This window comes from Pelodiscus sinensis, chromosome 12, assembly GCF_049634645.1.
Source record: "Pelodiscus sinensis isolate JC-2024 chromosome 12, ASM4963464v1, whole genome shotgun sequence".
Classification (NCBI taxonomy): domain Eukaryota; kingdom Metazoa; phylum Chordata; order Testudines; family Trionychidae; genus Pelodiscus; species Pelodiscus sinensis.
The window spans coordinates 15,996,045-16,014,740 of NC_134722.1; positions in this window are offsets into that span (position 1 = coordinate 15,996,045).

Sequence of the window (18,696 nt, forward strand, 5' to 3'; positions counted from 1 at the left end):
CTTAGTGGAATCCAATGTCACTTTTTCAATTCTTGACCATAAAGCTGTTATATACTATTTTGGCCAGGAATGCCAATTCATCTCCAGGATCATATACTTCATTTGTGAGTTCCAACTCTACAGTGCACCTTCTGGGTCCATTTTCAGTATTTCTGTCTCAGTACAATAAGTCACAGAACTGAAAAGGGATATATATTACATGATCCCACTATAAAAGTAGCAATACTTAGTTTCTTACAGTTCACTTGGTCCTGAATGCCTTTATTTTTCTTATTATCTCTTGTGTGTGAGTTTTCTCCTTCCTTTTCTCCTTTAACATGAAAGGACAATAACAATCCCAAAAAGCTCACACCAGTTGGCAGCAAAATTAAAAATCACAGATTCAAAAGTACATCCTCAGTTTCTGAAAACATCTCTAATGAGACAGATGAAAAAATGAATTGCTCCTAATGAGCTCAAAATTGCCCATACTTTCCTTAGTTTAATTTTGTAAGCCTTTACAGATACTTTGCGCTATGCTTATTATAAAACAAGAAGTGGCCACAAGGCTGTGATAAACCAATTTGTGAGATTAAAGTACTGAACTTGAATGGTTTCATTAACTTCTAAGTCATAAGTTGAAGTTAGTATGAAATGTAATTCCTTTTTTATTCGGAGGAGGCCTAATTCTCCACTGTCTTTCACCTTTTGGGATCATTTATACCTGTGAAGACTGGTATAAAGAGAATATAAGATGCTACCATTCTTACTTGGAGGCATTTTATTTTCACTAGATGTAGGTGTAGGTAGACAAAGGAGAATATTGCCTTACATGTAGTGGGAATTTCCATAATTAGTGGCCAACTGTATGTGTGACAGCACCAGTGCAAACCCTTAGAGCAGACAGACGCAGCCGAACTAGAGTATTCACTGGGATACCTTAACCTAGTTTCAAAGAGGATTAAGCTGCTCTGGTGCAAACTGTGGCTTTTATCAACTTTCTCTGTGAATTCTAGGAGTCTCTAGCAATGGTGGAAAACAGAATAAATACACCCTATAGGCAAGACTTAAAAATCAGAGGACCTGATTCTCTGTCTGTGGTACATGAGCACTGCACCAGAATAACACCACTGATGTTAATGGAGTTGCACCTATATAATAGTAGTTGGCGCAGTGAAGAATCAGCTCCAATGATCTGTTGCCATCACATTCACAGGAGGGAATATTAGGCTATGTCTACACTGCAATGCTATTTTTATTCCTGAAATAACTATCCCAGGTCTTTACACCAAGCCTGTTATTTGGGGCTCGCTATTCCGAAGTTCCTGTAAACCTCATTCCACGAGGAGTAAGGGAAGTTTTGGAATTGTGGGTTATTTTGAAATTTGGCGCTGTGTAGATGGTGCCAAATAATGAAATAAGCTATTTCAAAATAAAAGTGAAGATATGCAATTTGCGTAGCTCAAATTGTGTATCTTATTTCGAACTACAGTGCAGTGTAGACATAGCCTTAGTGAATATCCAAAGAGTGGGGTTAATAAGACAAAAAGAACAGAGGTGTGTGAGAAACTTATACCAAAGTACTCATCATACACAATATTTGAACTCTATTTCCCAGTGCAGATCCAAAAAAACTTTGTAAAGTAATTCAGTGGGTCTTATTTTAACATGTATTTATTAGAAATGTCCTATTAAATTGATAGAACTGGCAATTGTAATTTTCTACATTTTTTAGATAAAGCATAATTTATTACTAAACACTAAGAACTGCTAATTAGTGGAAGTAGTTATAAATTATGGGTTTCAATAAAAATCTACATTTTATTATAAAACGGTCACATAAGATCATTTCATTAGCTGGGTTATATTCAGAGAGAGCAAACTAAAGAGCTGAATCATTTTAACAGTGAACAACAAAATTATCAGATGATTTTTAAAATCTACTTAACCTTTGAATCTTAACTGACATATTATATGTCTAGTAATCCAGTACACTCACAAAAAAATTCCTCAGTTGACCTTCTGATGTCAGCCAATTATCACTTGCATATTGAACTCTGGCTTCTGTACTCAATCTCTTTTGACATTGATCCAGATTATCATTATATTCTCATTCTCCTGAAGATGCACTCAAAAACCTCAGGGAATTACTTCCATTCCTCCTCTATGGAAAGCAAAGGAATGATGTACTATCATCTCAACAAGAATTAGAACATCATTTTGCCATAACAGGGTAAAATCCTGGATATAGTGAACTCAACACAAAACTCCCATTGATTTCAATGTGGATAGGATTTCATCCCTGTTTTTTTAGGACAACAAAAATCTTGCTTCTGCTGCTGCAGCTGCAGCTTCACTGGTGCCGGTGCCCAAACTAGCTGGATTAAAGCCAGCTCAGGTAAGTCAGCACAAGCTGAAATCACACCAGGAAATGCCAGTGTAGATGACTCCTCAGAGTCCAGTAGATATCCATTTGATATCAACTGATTCCTCAGTGATTGTAACATTGATTTTTGACAACCCTACTAAAGAATCAATGGCCTTAAGTTAGAAAAAGGGGTTGACAGCTTCTGTGGGCCATCAGGCAAGGCATGGTGGGCCTCAGCTCTGCTCCCCGGAAGGGGCGGTGCCTCAGGCAGAAGGAGTGTGGCCAGGGAAGCCAGCCCTCAGTGCCACACCTAGTGTGGCACTGCCCAAGAGTAGAATTTTGGGACGATGAGGGGAAGCAGCAGTGTGCTCTGGGATGTGGCTTGCTTTTCATTCCATTCCCCAGACTATCAGAGAGTGAGAGAAAAATACTTGAATTCTGTGCATGCGTCTCACATCTGGCTGGTGAAGGGACCTGACCAGTCAGGTGTAAGAGGCATAGACAGAATGTAAGTACTTTTCCCTCACTTCCTGAGTGTATGTCTAGACTAGCCCCCTAGTTTTAACTAGGGTGGCTAATGTAGTGTAGCTAGACGTGAACCCCCATTTTAACATCCATTTTTGTCTGCTTGAAAGCATGCAGGGCACATAAGAGCAGAAAAACAGCATGATCTTTGAAAACCTTGGAGCAGGAGGTTCAGATATGCTAGCTCAGTGACCATGGACAACTGTAAGCAGAGATAAGAGGGTGGTCAAACTAAGAGGCTGCACAAAAGTGTCCTTGACTTAACCCATATTGATACGAACACACAGCAGTCCATGGGGGGAGGAATCTCCCGCCCAACAAGAACATCCAGCACTCTTAATTTAGCTATCTTCCTCTCTTACAAGTGTAAATTAACTTGAAACTTGTTTGTAAGAACTGGAGCCACAAAACGGACCAGTACAATTTGGCATTTTAAGATAAGAAAGAGAATACGGGCACCCAGGGGTATAAAGATGAGTCCAGCAGCACACCTACTCTGTGTGTCAATCTACCACCTATCTGCTGGTCGGGTTTGGTGTTTGACCTCCCGAGGTTCCAGAGGGGATGCCCACCTCGTATTCGTCTTTCCGAGGAATTGAGGGACCGACCCTGGCCTGACACGCTGGACTCGAGAGGCACAGAAAGGGGTAAAAATTGTACCTGGATGTGGTCCTTTGTTTAAGTATATATATACATAGTGTTAGAGCTCTTTAAAGATTAAGCTGTCACTTGGTACCATTATTTCTATTTTCTATCTTTATTTTCTTTGTAACCATTTTTAAGACCTATATATATTTGCTAGCATTTAAAAAATAGAGCAATAGCCATTGTAACCATATGATTTATAAGCTTCTTTAATAAACCTGTAACTGTTTAAAGCTTTAAGCTGACTCCTTCAGTTGCTGTAATAGAACCAAGCACAATTTAAAAGAACTTTAGCCGGTCATAAAGGGACAGTCATAGGAAGAGCTTGGGCGTTTGGATCTGTGTCACTCCCAGGTGACAAGATCCGTTGGGGCACCTTTCAGCCTTCCCTAGGCTGCCCGCTGCGAAGGAACCCCTGTGTTCTAGCAGCTAAAATCTAAGGTGTAATAAGCTCTTCCTATATAACAGGGTGTCTGTTGGCCTACTGGCCACCCTCTGCGACGGGACCCTGGTCCTAGCAGTAAAGACACGGACGTTAATCCTTTTCTCGGAAACACGCACACACACACTGCCCTGACCGTCGGCTGACATGTAGGCATTCAAACTTGTAAATGAAGCCCGAGATTTAAATATCCCGGGCTTCATTTGCATGTTCCCGGGTGGGCACCATTTTTAAATCTCTTTAGTTCGAACTGACTGCCCGCGGCTACACACGGCAGTCAGAAGTTAATCCGAACTAAGTCCTGAGTTCGGATTAACTGTTACTTCTCCTGCAATGAGGTGTAACAGTAAATCCAAACTAAGTCCTTAGTTCAGATTAACTTCTGACTGCCGCGTGTAGCCACGGGCAGTCAGTTCGAACTAAGGGGATTTTATCCCGGGCTTCATTTGCAAGTTCAAATGCCTACATTAGCCACCCTAGTTCGAACTAGGGGGCTAGTGTACACATACCCTGACAGTCCCTGGAATGGGATGAAAAGCAAGCTGTTTCCCCAAGCACATGGCTACTACCCCGCCTCCCAAAACTCCACCCTTGGTGCTGCCCACCCCCCAGCCCTCACAGCTGCATGGAGCATGCAACATGGAGTGGAAATGTAAAGAGGTCTGGGGGGCAGCTGCTGCTACCACCTCCTGTTGGTGGGCCCAATCAAGGGTTCTGAGCCTGAAAGGGGAGTTCAGTATAGGGGCACAGAGGTGAAACTCCTTCACCTAAGGATCAAGGGAATCTTCAGACCATCTGTAGAATCCTCCACTGGAATCCTTTTATAATCTTCTTTTGACTCATTCACATAGCCCCTTGTTGGTAAGCCAGTCCCAAATATCTGCCTGCCAGGTCCACTGACAGAAAGAGGGGGAGATAAAGGAGGCAAATACCCTGGGACTCAGTAATTCTAAAGGGTCTGGGACTCCAGTCATCACTGCTGCTGCAGTATTAATGGTGACAGCTGGAACCCTGGGACCTTTGGTTTGCAACTGGAGCATGGAGTTGCATGCTCCATGGTGCTCTGAGGGCTGGTGGGGGGAAGGAAAGACACCCTTTCTGCCCAAGGCTCTGTCCCTTCTGGGGTGCAGAGCCAGGCCCCTCACAAATACCTTGCATTAGGGCCCATGGTGGCTGTCAGTCTCGCTGCTGCTCCCCATGAGTATTACTGGTACCCCTGCCAACTAGAGGCTCCTTCTTAGCCCGGCGTGCAGCCTTTAAGTCCCAGAACCCAACTGCTGGGCCTTCCCTCTCAACATCCCTACCAAAAAAAAAGCAGTTCCCAGGCTGCTGCCTTCTAGTCACAAACCTTTTGTACCTTTGACAGGCCTCCCCATTCCTAACATGGAGGAATTAAGGAGACCATTGCTGGCTCAATATTGCACTGGGGTTAACTGAGGGCCCAGTACTGAGCTACCAGCTTCTTTACAAGAGGCCTCAGGACATCATTTGGTGGTGAATAAATAGCAGGAGACAATCCATGCCATGAAGAGTTTACAGTCTACACAGAAAAGACAAAGGCATAGAGAAATAAGGGCTCACCTGAGGTTTTGCCACCAGACCTGAGTAGCAGAAGGAGCAGACCTGGCATCATATTGTGACTCATAGAATTAAAATTAAAATCTATTTCATTATCATATTTGACAAGAAATTTCAAATGCAGGAATAGGTATTTTGCCTTTGAAAACGCATAATGCTGTTGCATTTGTAGCAATCCTGACAATTAAAGTAGGGAATATGGTGACCCCACTACTTGTTCTACAGACATTTATACATATTGCAATGCCCACTATGGCACTCAACTTTCTTTTTAATTTAAAGTTTCAAACAAATTTTATCCATACACTAGTGCTATCTATTGTCTTCAAGAAAAAGATGTGCAAGCTTTACTAAAGGAATAAAACACACTGAAGACTAGGGGTACGTCTACACAGCAACTTTATTTCAAAATAACATCTACACAGCAGGCAGTTATTTTGAAATAATGTTGAAATACTGTCTCTTTGGAGGACTTCTTACTGACATTGAGAAACAGGAGTCCATATGTACTGCACAGGACATGTAGCTTCCTGTTGTAAATAAATACATTCATCAAGCAAAAATGTCCAAACCTAAGTGGAATTACACTCGTTTCAGAAGATGAAATGGATTCAGCTTGACTCTGGTTGTTACTGAAAAAGCAAGCCCAGAACAACACCCATATTTTGCATATAATTTTCTTTTCCTAATGAATAGTTATACTTGATAATTGGTTTCAGGAAAAGTATGTCTGCCCACTGCATTAAATGGAATACATGTGTGGCCTTTAAAAGTATTTTACATGAAGACTGTTGGCAGAACAATTAACATTTAAAATCTAAAATGACCTTAAATCTGTACATCTTTCTGATTAGTTTGGACTTTAATATCAGGTATAGGACCAAAAACTGCCTTAGTTGCCAAGATAAAGAGCTTCCAGCACCAGCAAAAGGACATTGGGTAATAGGGTGAAACATGTGCAATGAAACATAAAGGACAAACTTGTATGATTACATTTGATTTGTGTTGACTTAGCAACCAAGCAGAAGGGCCTTCTTGAGCAATGAGCATGGGAAATGAGAGTGGAAATCGACTTTTTTTGTATGACATTGTGTTACTAGAATGTTTGGAGAGGCAGTCTAAATGACTTAGCCCCAGAAGGTATTTTAAACTACAGTATATGAATAAACCTTCTATAGATAGGTTTATTCACACAGTCTGCTTGGTATGTTGATACATTCTGTTCCCAAGGAATCACTGTGGTAGTTTTCAGAAAAAATAAATCCCCCAAACAAATCTGTATTGCAAATGAAACTATTGGGAGACAAAAAAAGATGATATGTTAAAATTCTTGAAAAGCTCACCCAAAGAAAATAGCCGCAGTAGACTACATTAATCACAAATATGCAGATCTGCAACCTAATCAAAACCCCATTGTGAGATGATTTTGTTTTACATTACCATAAATTGTTTGTATTGTATGTCATCTGTATTTATTGTATAATTTTTTCTAATATTGTAATAAAAGGAACAAGTAAACTATCATATTGCCAGAAAAATGAAAGATTTTAATGTTATTTTTGGAACATATTAAAATGAACTATTCTTTAAACAAAAGCTGAATGTCTGAACTACTGGGCACAGTTCCACAGGTAAATTCTGTTATTTAATTTTCTGTCTTCTAAACCTCTCTGATGATCATTTAAAGTAAAACAAAAAATGATAAAATACCACTTGATATAACTTGGTCAATCCACAGACATGTTCTCTGTATGGACATTAATTAATTAATGCATATATTTCAGATACAACCTTTTTGTTAATCACACCATTTGTTTTAGTGTTTTGTACTTGAAGTGTCTCAATTTCTGTTTTTAAAGAACCTAAAATAGTTGCTAGTTAACATGAACTAATCATTCATAAACACGTCAATACAATGCCTGATATGCAAGAATTAATCATGCCACCACCAATCCTATTTCTTTCATTGCAACAGCTATAAAAAAGTGAGGGCGAAAAAAATCCAGATAATATTTTGATTCAACTTGATGGACACAATGATCCTATTTATCCCTCCATAAGGGATTCTGCCACCTTTTTTGCAGCCAGGATTCCTACCAAAATCAGAGTTTTGAGTCCTAGCATTCTTGTTATTATTTGTGCCACGCCTAGGTTTCCTAGTCGTGGAATAGGACAACATTGTGCTAAGTGTTGTACAACTACAGGATGGACCTCCCTGAACTGACACCTTTGAGGCCTGATCAGTCCTGAACAAGGAAGTTTTCTGGATCAGGGGAGGTCAATTCCAGCCCCTCTGCAGATGGCCTCTGGGCTCTGGTTGTCAGGCTGTGCTTACAGCCCTGGCCTCAGGCTCTCTGTCCCAGATAGGGTCCACGTTCCTGACAACCAGGCTCTTGGCTTTGCTACAAGCCCCAGCCACAGGGTTATCTAGACCAGTGGTCCCCAACCTTTTTAGGTTGTCGGGCACCAGGGGGCGTGGCCGTTTGCCCGCCGGGCACCCGGGAGCGGGGCCCCCCCAGCCGCGCGCCTGGGGCCGGCGCTCCCCCCCCCCGCCGTGGGCCGCGTGCCCGGGGCCGGCGCTCCTCCCCCCCCCCGCCGAGGGCCGCGTGCCCGGGGCCGGCGCTCCCCCCCGCCGCATGCCCGGGGCCGGGGCCAGCACTTCCCCCGCCGAGTGCCGTGCGCCCAGCGCCCCCCCGCCAAGCGTGCTCCCCCCGCAAGCGCCCGTGCGCCATGTGCCCGGGGCCAGGCCAGCCCCGAGCACCTGGCAGGCGCATTGAAATGCCCCTGCGGGCGCCATGGCGCCCGCGGGCACCGTGTTGGGGACCACGGCTCTAGACCTTAGCCTAGCTCCATGCCAGCTTAGCTCCCTGCCCCTAGCTGCCAGGCTCCTGGTTCCACTGTAGGACTCCCTGCCCTGCTATCAGCCACCAGACTCCCAGCTGCTGGCTCTCTACTCCAGGAGTTCTCTGATCCAGCAACATCCGTGATTAAGACCAGAAATGTTCAACCTACACAGAAATACCAGTATATACTCCTCCTCTCTCTGACAAAGGAGAATTGTTACACAATATATTTTGTAGTGCTTGAACTAGTTTTGTGCAAGTTACAACTCGTGTATTACTCTCCCCTCTTTTCTACCTTAGTATATATACAGCACAATGTCAGCCCAGATAGGGGTGAGGGGAAAGGACTATGTCTAACATAATGTTTGTGCATTAAATCATTTATGCAACCTTAAAAAGTGCTACTTATATATTTTTCAGGTAGTGTTTCTAGTTAGCTGACATAAATGCTAACAAGTAGAAAAGCAGCAGATACACACCAGCAGCACGGCATTTCAGAAGTGTTGGTTTCATATAAATGTAGATTTTGAAGGTGACTGTATACAGCTTCAGAATATTAAGATATTTAAGGACTCATGGGGAATTTAAGGGTCAGCTGATGTCCAATCTGAAAGATTGAAAGACACTGAACTCTCAGGTTTGACAGATCACAGTATTATAGCCTTCTGTCACATACCAGACAAATCCCAATCTCCTACAAGACTTTACCTGCCTGTGTGGAAGATGCCCTTTAGTAGCCTCTCAATGCTGCTGTTTTCTATTAGTCTTCTCTGAACCTGATAAAGTTTTATATTTGTTACATAGCATATTATGAACACCCTTTAGGCAAAGACCCTATAGCATATTTTCTCACCAAACCTGGTCAGTTTTTGGATTGGAAACTGCCAAACAAAACACAAAGATGAATTCTCAAGGAGTGAACACTTTCATGTTTTACAAGGCTCTGGTATTAGAACAAGTTTTGGCTAAATTCCAACATAGACCATTCAAATCCTGCCTACCTAAATCCCTTCAGTGGCTGAAGATGTTATGCATTATTTCCTTTTCTTAAAATTGTAGTTTGAATTTGCTGTTACAGAATCATCTTTCAGCACAGAAATGAGTGAAGTGATTCAGAGGCAAATTCAATCCACCAAAGTCAATAGCCATAGCATGTATGTAAGTGAGAGGAGAGTTTAGAGTCCATTGTAACATATTTTCAAATAAATTTAAAATGAATGTTTTAGTTATGTGTGCTACCTTTTCTGATTGATTTAGTAATATTATGTTCATCACTTGCTGGCTCAATATGAAGTTGTATTCACTCACTATGATCTTCAAAATCTGTCAGTTCTACTTCCTTTGTTTACCTGCTTCAGACTGGAACTAAAGTAGCAATGCAAAGGTGCTGAGGGAGAACAAGATTTGTTCCAGTACATTGTGAACACACTCAGTCTTCCAAACAGAATGAATATGTTAGGATCCATAAGGTTCCCAAGGAGAGTGGGTGTTTGAATAGATAGTTCTTATACACCCTGGGGAGCAAAACAGATTGAAACTGGTGGGCTGAATAGTAAGAGTTCAGTATGAAAAAGAAGAGGAAGAGTTATCAAACAGAGCTCTTGCTGAGAAGCTAGAATGAGGCATGTATTGTGATAGTTTCAGTGGAATTGAAACTTGATCAAGTCAAATGGCTATCGTCAGCTTAATTTGTACCAGAGCTGAGACCTAGCACCTCAGTACTTGGCAGTACATAGCACTGGCACTGTTTGGCTTGCTGCATCAGTTATGAATGTAACAAAAACCCTGCTTCAGCCCTGACACCTCTTTCATTACAAATTAAACACTGGCTATAATATTTGTAGAATAGCAAAATCAACTAGCAATGTAAGGGAAGAGATCTTAGATTAGAAAACCTAGACTTAAAATAAAACGAAAGGCCAAATTATAGAGGAGGCAAGGGAAAGCAGAACTAAGTAACTGAATCTAGAACACAATAAAGGAATTTATACAAGAAGGCTTGGCATCTTAAAAGAACTGGCAACAATCAAGCCATATGAGCTTGACCAAAGAAAGACAATGAAGACATCTAAGGAAGGCAAGACAGCTACAAAGAACATCATCTGGAGCTGACATACTTCCTTCAATCATAATTAGATATGTGATGAGCATGGAAACCAAATGGCTTTTTTTCATTCCTATGCAGAATATATGAAGGCAGGACTGCAGTGTTGTGGAAAACCACACATAGACAAGAGATGAATCAAACGAACAGCAATTCACTGGAGCAAGATCCCTTTATGTCCCAGTGAAATTACAGGAGGGAAAAATCCATGTCAGAGTTAAAACTGCTAGAAGTAAAATACCATAAATACATAATATAACATTTAAATTATAGTTAGTGAAAGAATGGAGGAAAAAGTTGTGTAACTGGACAAAGTTATCTTGCTTTTTTGTTCTTGTTGGTTCAAATTTGTAAGTTAACAATTAAGACAATAAAAATAATTAAACAATTTCCATTTAAAGATTGATAGAAATTCTTTGAAGATTTGAACATCCCTAAACCTTCATTTTCTTATTTTAGTGGCAATATACATATAATACAAAGGGATTGTGTAGAGGTTTTCTTGTTGTCCAAGAAATAATTTTTCAATTTCTTAAATGTGGACTTAAATCTGAGTGTAATTGTATACCTACAACTCTTCAAAGAATAGTGTGCACTCTTCATTGCCATCAGCTTATACAATATTATTGTATTTCATAAAGGTGAACTTCACCATATTTGATTCTGATTATTTATCTTTTTGCAAATTGGAACAATACCTCATTTTCAAATGACAAAGGGCCAGGATGTTTTTAAATGGTTGGAACCCAAAGTTAGGGACAGAATTTTAGAAGTGCTCAGAACTGAGCAGTTCCCTTTGAAAACAATAATTTAAGTGGTACCTAAATGGGTGTTCAGACTCTTAGAAAATTTGGCCTCTCTTTACTATTACTCAGTGGTTAAATGCACAAGTTTACTGTATTTCACTATATTTTATGCTGGTATAAAAGAGGTTTAAATATACTCAATCCTCCATATGGCACTATTTTGGAAAAGCTCAGTAGAAAGATGAAAATAACATATAAATACTAAAAGGAAGCATATGTTTTCTTTATGGAACTTTCAGGAAATTGTTTTTATTTTGAGTTGTGTCTAAATTAGATTCTTAGAAACCAAAAGAAATACAAGCCCCTCTAATTGCCATTTGAAAAAAAAAAGTTGTTTCATTGGAGGTTTTACAAATATTTGGATAATGTTATGTTATTTGCTCTTCTTCCCTGGGGTTTGCACCTTGATGCAGTAGGAAGGCTTGTGTGTGTTCCAATCATTCTAAAAGCACTGCTCATGGGAGTTTCAACGATTGGTAGTGACACTCCAGCTGTATAGTTCGAAGGTCAGGGACCGAATGAAAAGCACTCCGCTTGTCTTCCATTTTTTGTGAAGAATGATAGGCCAACAATCTATCATTTGAAAAAATCATGAAAGCACAAAAAGTAAAGCCATTTGAGCAGACAGCATGATTGACAGGGTTGGTGGAGTGTTGTACATTTTTTTCGTTAAGATCCAAATTTCTTGGTCAGGGTATAAGAAAGGTCCAGACTCCAGAGAAACATTTATCACACTGCAATAACAATAAAGATAAAGTAAATGAAAATATGTTGTGCTCATTTCAAAAGCATCCGGCAATCCAGATTTGGCCCATGGCCCACCCACTGACCACCTCTGTCCTAAGCAATGTCTGATAGGATTCAGATTATTTAAATAATAGCCGTGACTGTTCTCAAGGTGCCCAGGACTGAGAGCACCCTTCTTTGGCACCCTTCTCCTGCCTCCAGTGAGAGGCAGATATGCTTGTGCTTAAGTGGATAGCTGTTCCTTGATATTCCCAGCATGCTAGCCACATAAATGCTCTCCTCTGGGCAATGGCAACCTTATTTTGCCTTGCAGGTTAACAATATTTATACCCTATCCCCAAGCATGTTTGATGCATTCACCTGTAGTGTCCAGTCCCTTGTCCACTGAACGCTCCATGGTTACCAGGTCTGCTGTCCTCAAGGGAACAGTGTGCATACCTCAGGATCAACATCTTGCTTAAAAACACACAACTGACCTGCATTCATAGAGAAAACAAGAATAAATTTAGTATCAAAGATTCAAGAGGTAGTGAGAAAGGATATAAATCAAAAAGCGATAACTAACTTTAGTTAACCTGTCGAAAGAAGTCTTATCACACCAGACATCTTCTGCAGATATTCTAACTAAGGCTGGCTGTGATCCTGTTTTTATGAATGCCACTGCACTGATGATTGACTTTCTAGGTTCCAGATGAGAGTGTCTTATTTTCCCTCTCTTATATCTGAAACAGCATAACCCTCCTCTCCATCACATTTTTCCTGGTTGCTCTTCCCTGTTGACTTCATATATAAATGGATAGTCATTGTGTTAACTTACAATCCTTAATTTACATCTCAACAGGCAAATGGCTAAATAAACAGTACGTCTACATCTACACTGGCATAAATTTCCGAAAATGCTTTTAACGGATAAATTTTCCATTAAAAGCATTTTCGGAAAAGCACGTCTAGATTGGCAGGATGCTTTTCCACAAAAGCACTTTTTGCGGAAAAGCATCCGTGGCCAATCTAGACGCGGTTTTCCGCAAAAAAGCCCCAATCGCCTTTTTCGCGATTGGGGCTTTTTTGCGGAAAACTGTACTATGCTGTCTACACTGGCCCTTTTGCATAAAAGTCTTTCGGAAAAAGACTTTTGCCCAAACGGGAGCAGCATAGTTTTTCCGGAAAAGCACTGATGATTTTACATGAGATCGTCAGTGCTTTTGCGGAAATTCAAGCGGCCAGTGTAGACAGCTGGCAAGTTTTTCCGCAAAAGCAGATGATTTTGCGGAAAAACTTGCCAGTCTAGACACAGCCTACTTGTCTAACAGAAAACCTGTTTGTTTACCATTTCTCAATCCAGACTAAGATTTCTGTTTGTTCACACACAATTCTTACATAATATCTACCCAATTTGCAACAATATTAATGACTAGTGTTACCCTGGCTTTTATTGAAGACCTTACGTGACATAGTCGGGTGATCAAGAATGTACATACAAGAACTAGGACATCTCTGTAAACTTTTTCTAGTTGGCATTAAGGGGTTCTTGGGAAACAATAGCATAGGCTGAAAAAGTGGCTTCTGTTATTTTTAGGTACTTAAATCTTTTGTAAAAGTTGTCTTTTAATAAGAATAGTTATACTCTTAACATGAGCTGAATAATTAATTTTTTGGAATGTTTAATAAATCAATTTATCAAGTTTAGAATTAACCAAATGTAAGAAGAGAGGTTTTGTTCCTTTCCCATTCTTCCCTGTGTTACTGTACAGATTTTTTTTCATACTTTAAAGCACAAAACCATCCCTTTTTATCTTTTGAAGCAGAATAGCAACCTGTAGTATTTTTCTGTTTTCAGGCCCCAAAGAACATCTCAAATACTTTCAGTTTTGAAAAATGTCCCACCTTTACTAAGATGGATACCTCTTTCCCAGTAGTACCAATGGAGAAATAATAATATAGGCTAGGCCCCAGGGAGCCGTTGATTTTTTAAAGTGCTGAACCATTGAAATCTCCAGAATCAGATACACACCACACAATAGTGGCCATTCTTTTTCTAACATTGGTGGAGCTTCAAGAAAACTTAGCATAGACCGGATTAAATACAGGGAAAGAACTGCTCTCACCCCAAACACAGGCATTCTTTTATAGCAGAATTCCACAATTTCCACACAGATAAGGATATAATCTTGAATGTCATATGCCCACTCAGACACATGTAATTTCTTTATCTCTTTATTCTCCACTTTCTGCCACAGGCATTTGTGAGATTTTCTTCCTTCCATCAGTTTTCTTCATTAGTAGAGAAGATCAATTGCTTCCCCCCCCCCCCCATGTAATGATTTTGTGGCAGAAAATGAAGTTTCAATAAAATTGAAATGTTTAGTAGGAACATGATTCTTGCTTCAATTTTAGCCTGAAAAATGTTTAAATGATTCGTTTCAACGTCATTTCAGTAATGTCAAAATATTTTAGATTAATAAAAGAATTTTTTGTTTTGTCTTTCATTTTGATCATTTTATTTTTATATTCATGAAATATGCATTATACATTTAATATTTTATAGTATAACATTTTGATATCAAACACATTTTATTATTTTGAAATAAAAAGTTCAAAATTCCAGCACAAAGTTCTGGAGTTTCCCACAGAATGGAGCTTCCATTTTCTGCTCATCTCTACTCATTAGTAATTAATAATATTTTCTGAGACAACACTTAAATTCTTAGCTCCTATTTTGAAGCATCATAACTTTAAAGCAGGTACCTTTTTACTGTATGAAACTAGTTTTGCCTATCACAGCAGATTATATTCTGCACCTATATAGTTTATTGCGCAGATGAGGAGTTTGTGCATTTGCATGATGTTTAACAATAAAATATGTATTAAGATGGATTTGGATGTCAATGTTGATTTTAACTGTGATTTTCTTTTAATTTTCCTATTAAAAATGAAATATTAATTATTTTACAAATGTTACTCTAGGTTCACAATGATTTGTGGTATATGAATCTTGGAAGTATGAGAGGTAAATTTGTAACAGATATGGAACAACGGTTTAAAGTAAAGTGCAGTTAAATTATATTAAATATTCTGCACTACACTGCCAAAAATTAAGGTTCCTTTCTAAACTTTAACTGAATTTTTTGATTTAAGTGCAAATCAAAGTGCATTTTTAATGTTTAATTCACATAGCACTCTGAATTTAATCCATAATATAGTCTATGCGGTAACACAAGCATTTCTATAATCAGTGCCATTTAGCATATTGAATTGATAGAATTTCATTGCTTATTAATATTGGGGAGAGTGCTGGGCCTTTTAGCAAAACCAATGTTTATAATGAGTTTGTATGCTAGAGTATGTGGGATTGACTAAGAATTTCTTTTCACAGTCTTGACCCAAATTCTGCTCAATTACCCCAGAACACCACCATTAACATTAATTTAATTTTTCAGATTTGCACCATTGAGCTCCTGATGATTGTGAATCATGGAACACTAGAACTAGAATTCTGCAATATCCCTAGACAATTAATTCCTATAGTATAACTGAAGCATAAGTAGACCCAGTAAGATATAAATGGCAGGTGGGGGGAGAGGGGGAGGGTGGACATTGTTCCGTGATACAGATTAGGCTTGTCTCAGTTTCACAGTTCCTACAGTGCTATTTCCTCATTGATGTGGGGCATGACCCTGAGACCTTCTCTGAAGTATTATGCACATTTTATCTTATATAGTCACCCTGGGTATGTCTACACTACCACCCTAGTTCGAACTAGGGTGGAAGTGTAGACATACCCCCTCTTGGCAATATTGAATAGATGACACAAAACTTGGGTGGGAAAGTGGATGGGTGTGTGCATGTGTGTGCACTATTTCTCACAATGATGTCAGAAATCCTGTTTCCAAGGTTGGAAAAACATAATGAGTGAGGGCTGTAGAACTTCATCTGGATTTAGAAGCTGAATACAGTATAACACCAACTGGAAGAACCAAACCTGGCCCCTCTGGAGAATCTTTCATAAGCCTCCTACTGCTTGAGCTGAGAAGTCAGTTGGTTCTCAGCTAAGGCTATAGAGGAAACTCATTGTTTCTCTCTGTAAATGGTCTAAATGCATGGGGTTGCAAACTATTCCCAGTAGGTGTGTGGGTTACAATAGCAACATAAAAAAACCCAAAATAACTAATTTTGAGAATTGGAGGCCAGGGCCTCAGTCAATACAAAGTCTGCTGACCTCAAAGGCCCAAAACCAATGAATATCAATGTGAATCCAGGAAATGATTGCTCTCTGTTGATAAGTCATGTTGTCAGTGTTACATGGACATATGGAACTCCCAGACACATTTTTGGTAACCAAACACATTCGATCATCAGTCAATTTATTTTTTTCTTAGGAACCAAATTTAGGTTAAAAATAGCTTGAAAGCTAAACCCGCACATGAGAGTATTAAAAGCTTGTTCCTAAGGACTACATATGGGTTAGGCTACACCATTATCTCCATGGGCTGCCTAAGTAGCTGAAGAAATACACTTCAAGCAATTATGTGTCATAAGGGATCAGTGTTTCAGACTAAACAAGTCAATAGGACTAAGGACTTAATTAGTATATAATAAAACTCATGACTATGGTACTTTAGAACTTTACCCAGCATCTCTCTTCACAACATCTCTGTGACCCACATTTTTCAGCTGGGCAGGGCTTTCTTATCCATAGGGAGAACATTTGGAATACTACTAGGTCTTACTGTCCACCCATTCATCTCTTCCTCTCCCTGTTGTGTGGCTGCTGGAAATGAGCTAGTTAACTTAAAAGTAAAATAGCCTTCCAGAAGACCTATTAGTAGAACACTGAACCTGTGAAAGAGTCATTCAAGTGGCAATGAAGCCAATTAACAGGTCTATATTGTCAATTTCTGAATTTACTGTGTTAGTCTACAGGAGTGTAAAATTTACTTTTAAAATATTCATGTGTTGCTGAAGATTATAAAATTATATTTTTAAAAATCTTCTCTCCCCCTCCCCCCAAGCTGCCACTGGGCATAGGGGCATCAGTTTAATAGTACTGTGTAGGGCCCCATAAATCCTAAGGATAGCCCTGAAGATGGGGAACTAAGGTAATGTGCATGTAAATTATTTACTCAAATATATGTATCACTCGAAGTCCATGGCCAAGCTGGGATATGAGCTTCAGTTACTTGAATCTCAGTCTAGCAACTGACTACCTTGAGAAAACCAGTTGTCCTCCCTTCATGATTATATTTATGCAAGCTAGTTTGTGAGCTCAAAGCTTTACATAGCATTTATGGCCAGGCCTATTTTTTTTAATAAATATGCACAGTACAGACTCATTCTGTAGTTAAAACAGGAGGCTGAGGGGTTTTTTTTCTTTTAATCATTGATCCTGGGCTCTTCCTATAAGCAAAGTTTAATTAAGTCAAGGTTTACTCATACAAACATAAAAAGAAAATGGAATTTCAATATGCTATAGAGAATGATTAAAAACACTTCTTAGTTCTCAGAAAGTCCTTCATGTTTAGAAATGGATATTTGGTACCAATAGGGAAGGCAGATTCTAAGGTCTGTGAGAATATTTGCATGACAAAAGTATACCTTCCTGCCTGGAGATCTCATGGGGGATTTGTGTGGGATTTCATTCATGAACTCCTCAGCCACTAAGGTGAGTACAAAAAAGATATTATGCAGCATAATAAGGCAGCTCTAAAAGCCTATCAGCAGCCTTCATACGTGATACCTCCTCTATGTTTGCCAGCACAGCTGCTTGAGAAGTCTGCCAAAGTGAGATAGAAAGAAAGTGGGAAGTGAAGTGTGTGTGTGTGTGTGTGTGTGTATATATATATATATATATATATATATATATATATATATATATATTACACATTCCCATGTGTTGGCATCTTTAATCTGCATTTGGCAAGGAGGAATTTTTAAAAAGGACATGAAAGAGAATACACAGTGGCAGACAGGCTTTTGCCAGTTAATTTAGAAAGTTAAGATATTTCATTAAAAAGCATAACTATTGCAAATGAACAACATTTAATGAACATTAAAATTAACGTTAGAACTGTCATTAACTTCAATGGGACCAAGGATCTGGTCCAGCACTTGAATGTTTCATATACCCTTTTAAAATTAAACTGGGTGTTTCAAATCTGGAGTTTTGATAAATAAGGACAAAACATAACTCCATCCATTTTCATGACAAAAACCTAGTGAAAACAGATGTTTAAAAAAGTGGCATTTTTGGTTCAAGAGGATTGCTAGAATATATTGGTAGCACAGAGAACCCAGTCTACCTGGGACTTTCATTTCTGAAGCAGATCTCCCAGCTTCATCTAATGCTCTCTGTACAGATTCTAATTCAAAGCCAAATTCTGTTGTCCTGACATGACTGCATGGTAAGGGCTCATGGGAGAAGACTGAAGAACCCTAAATTCACATTAAGCACGACACATAGATGCATATGTATAGATGGGGAGGCAGCTACATACTCCCTCCAGGTATGCACAGTGCATGAGCTGAGCAACGTAAATTTTGTCCTCTATGCACGCATCACTAGTGAGATCTCAGCTGGAACAGCATGTCCAATTCTGGGCACCACAACTTGGGAATATTGTGGACATATTGGAGAGAATCCAGAGGTGAGGAAAATTATAATC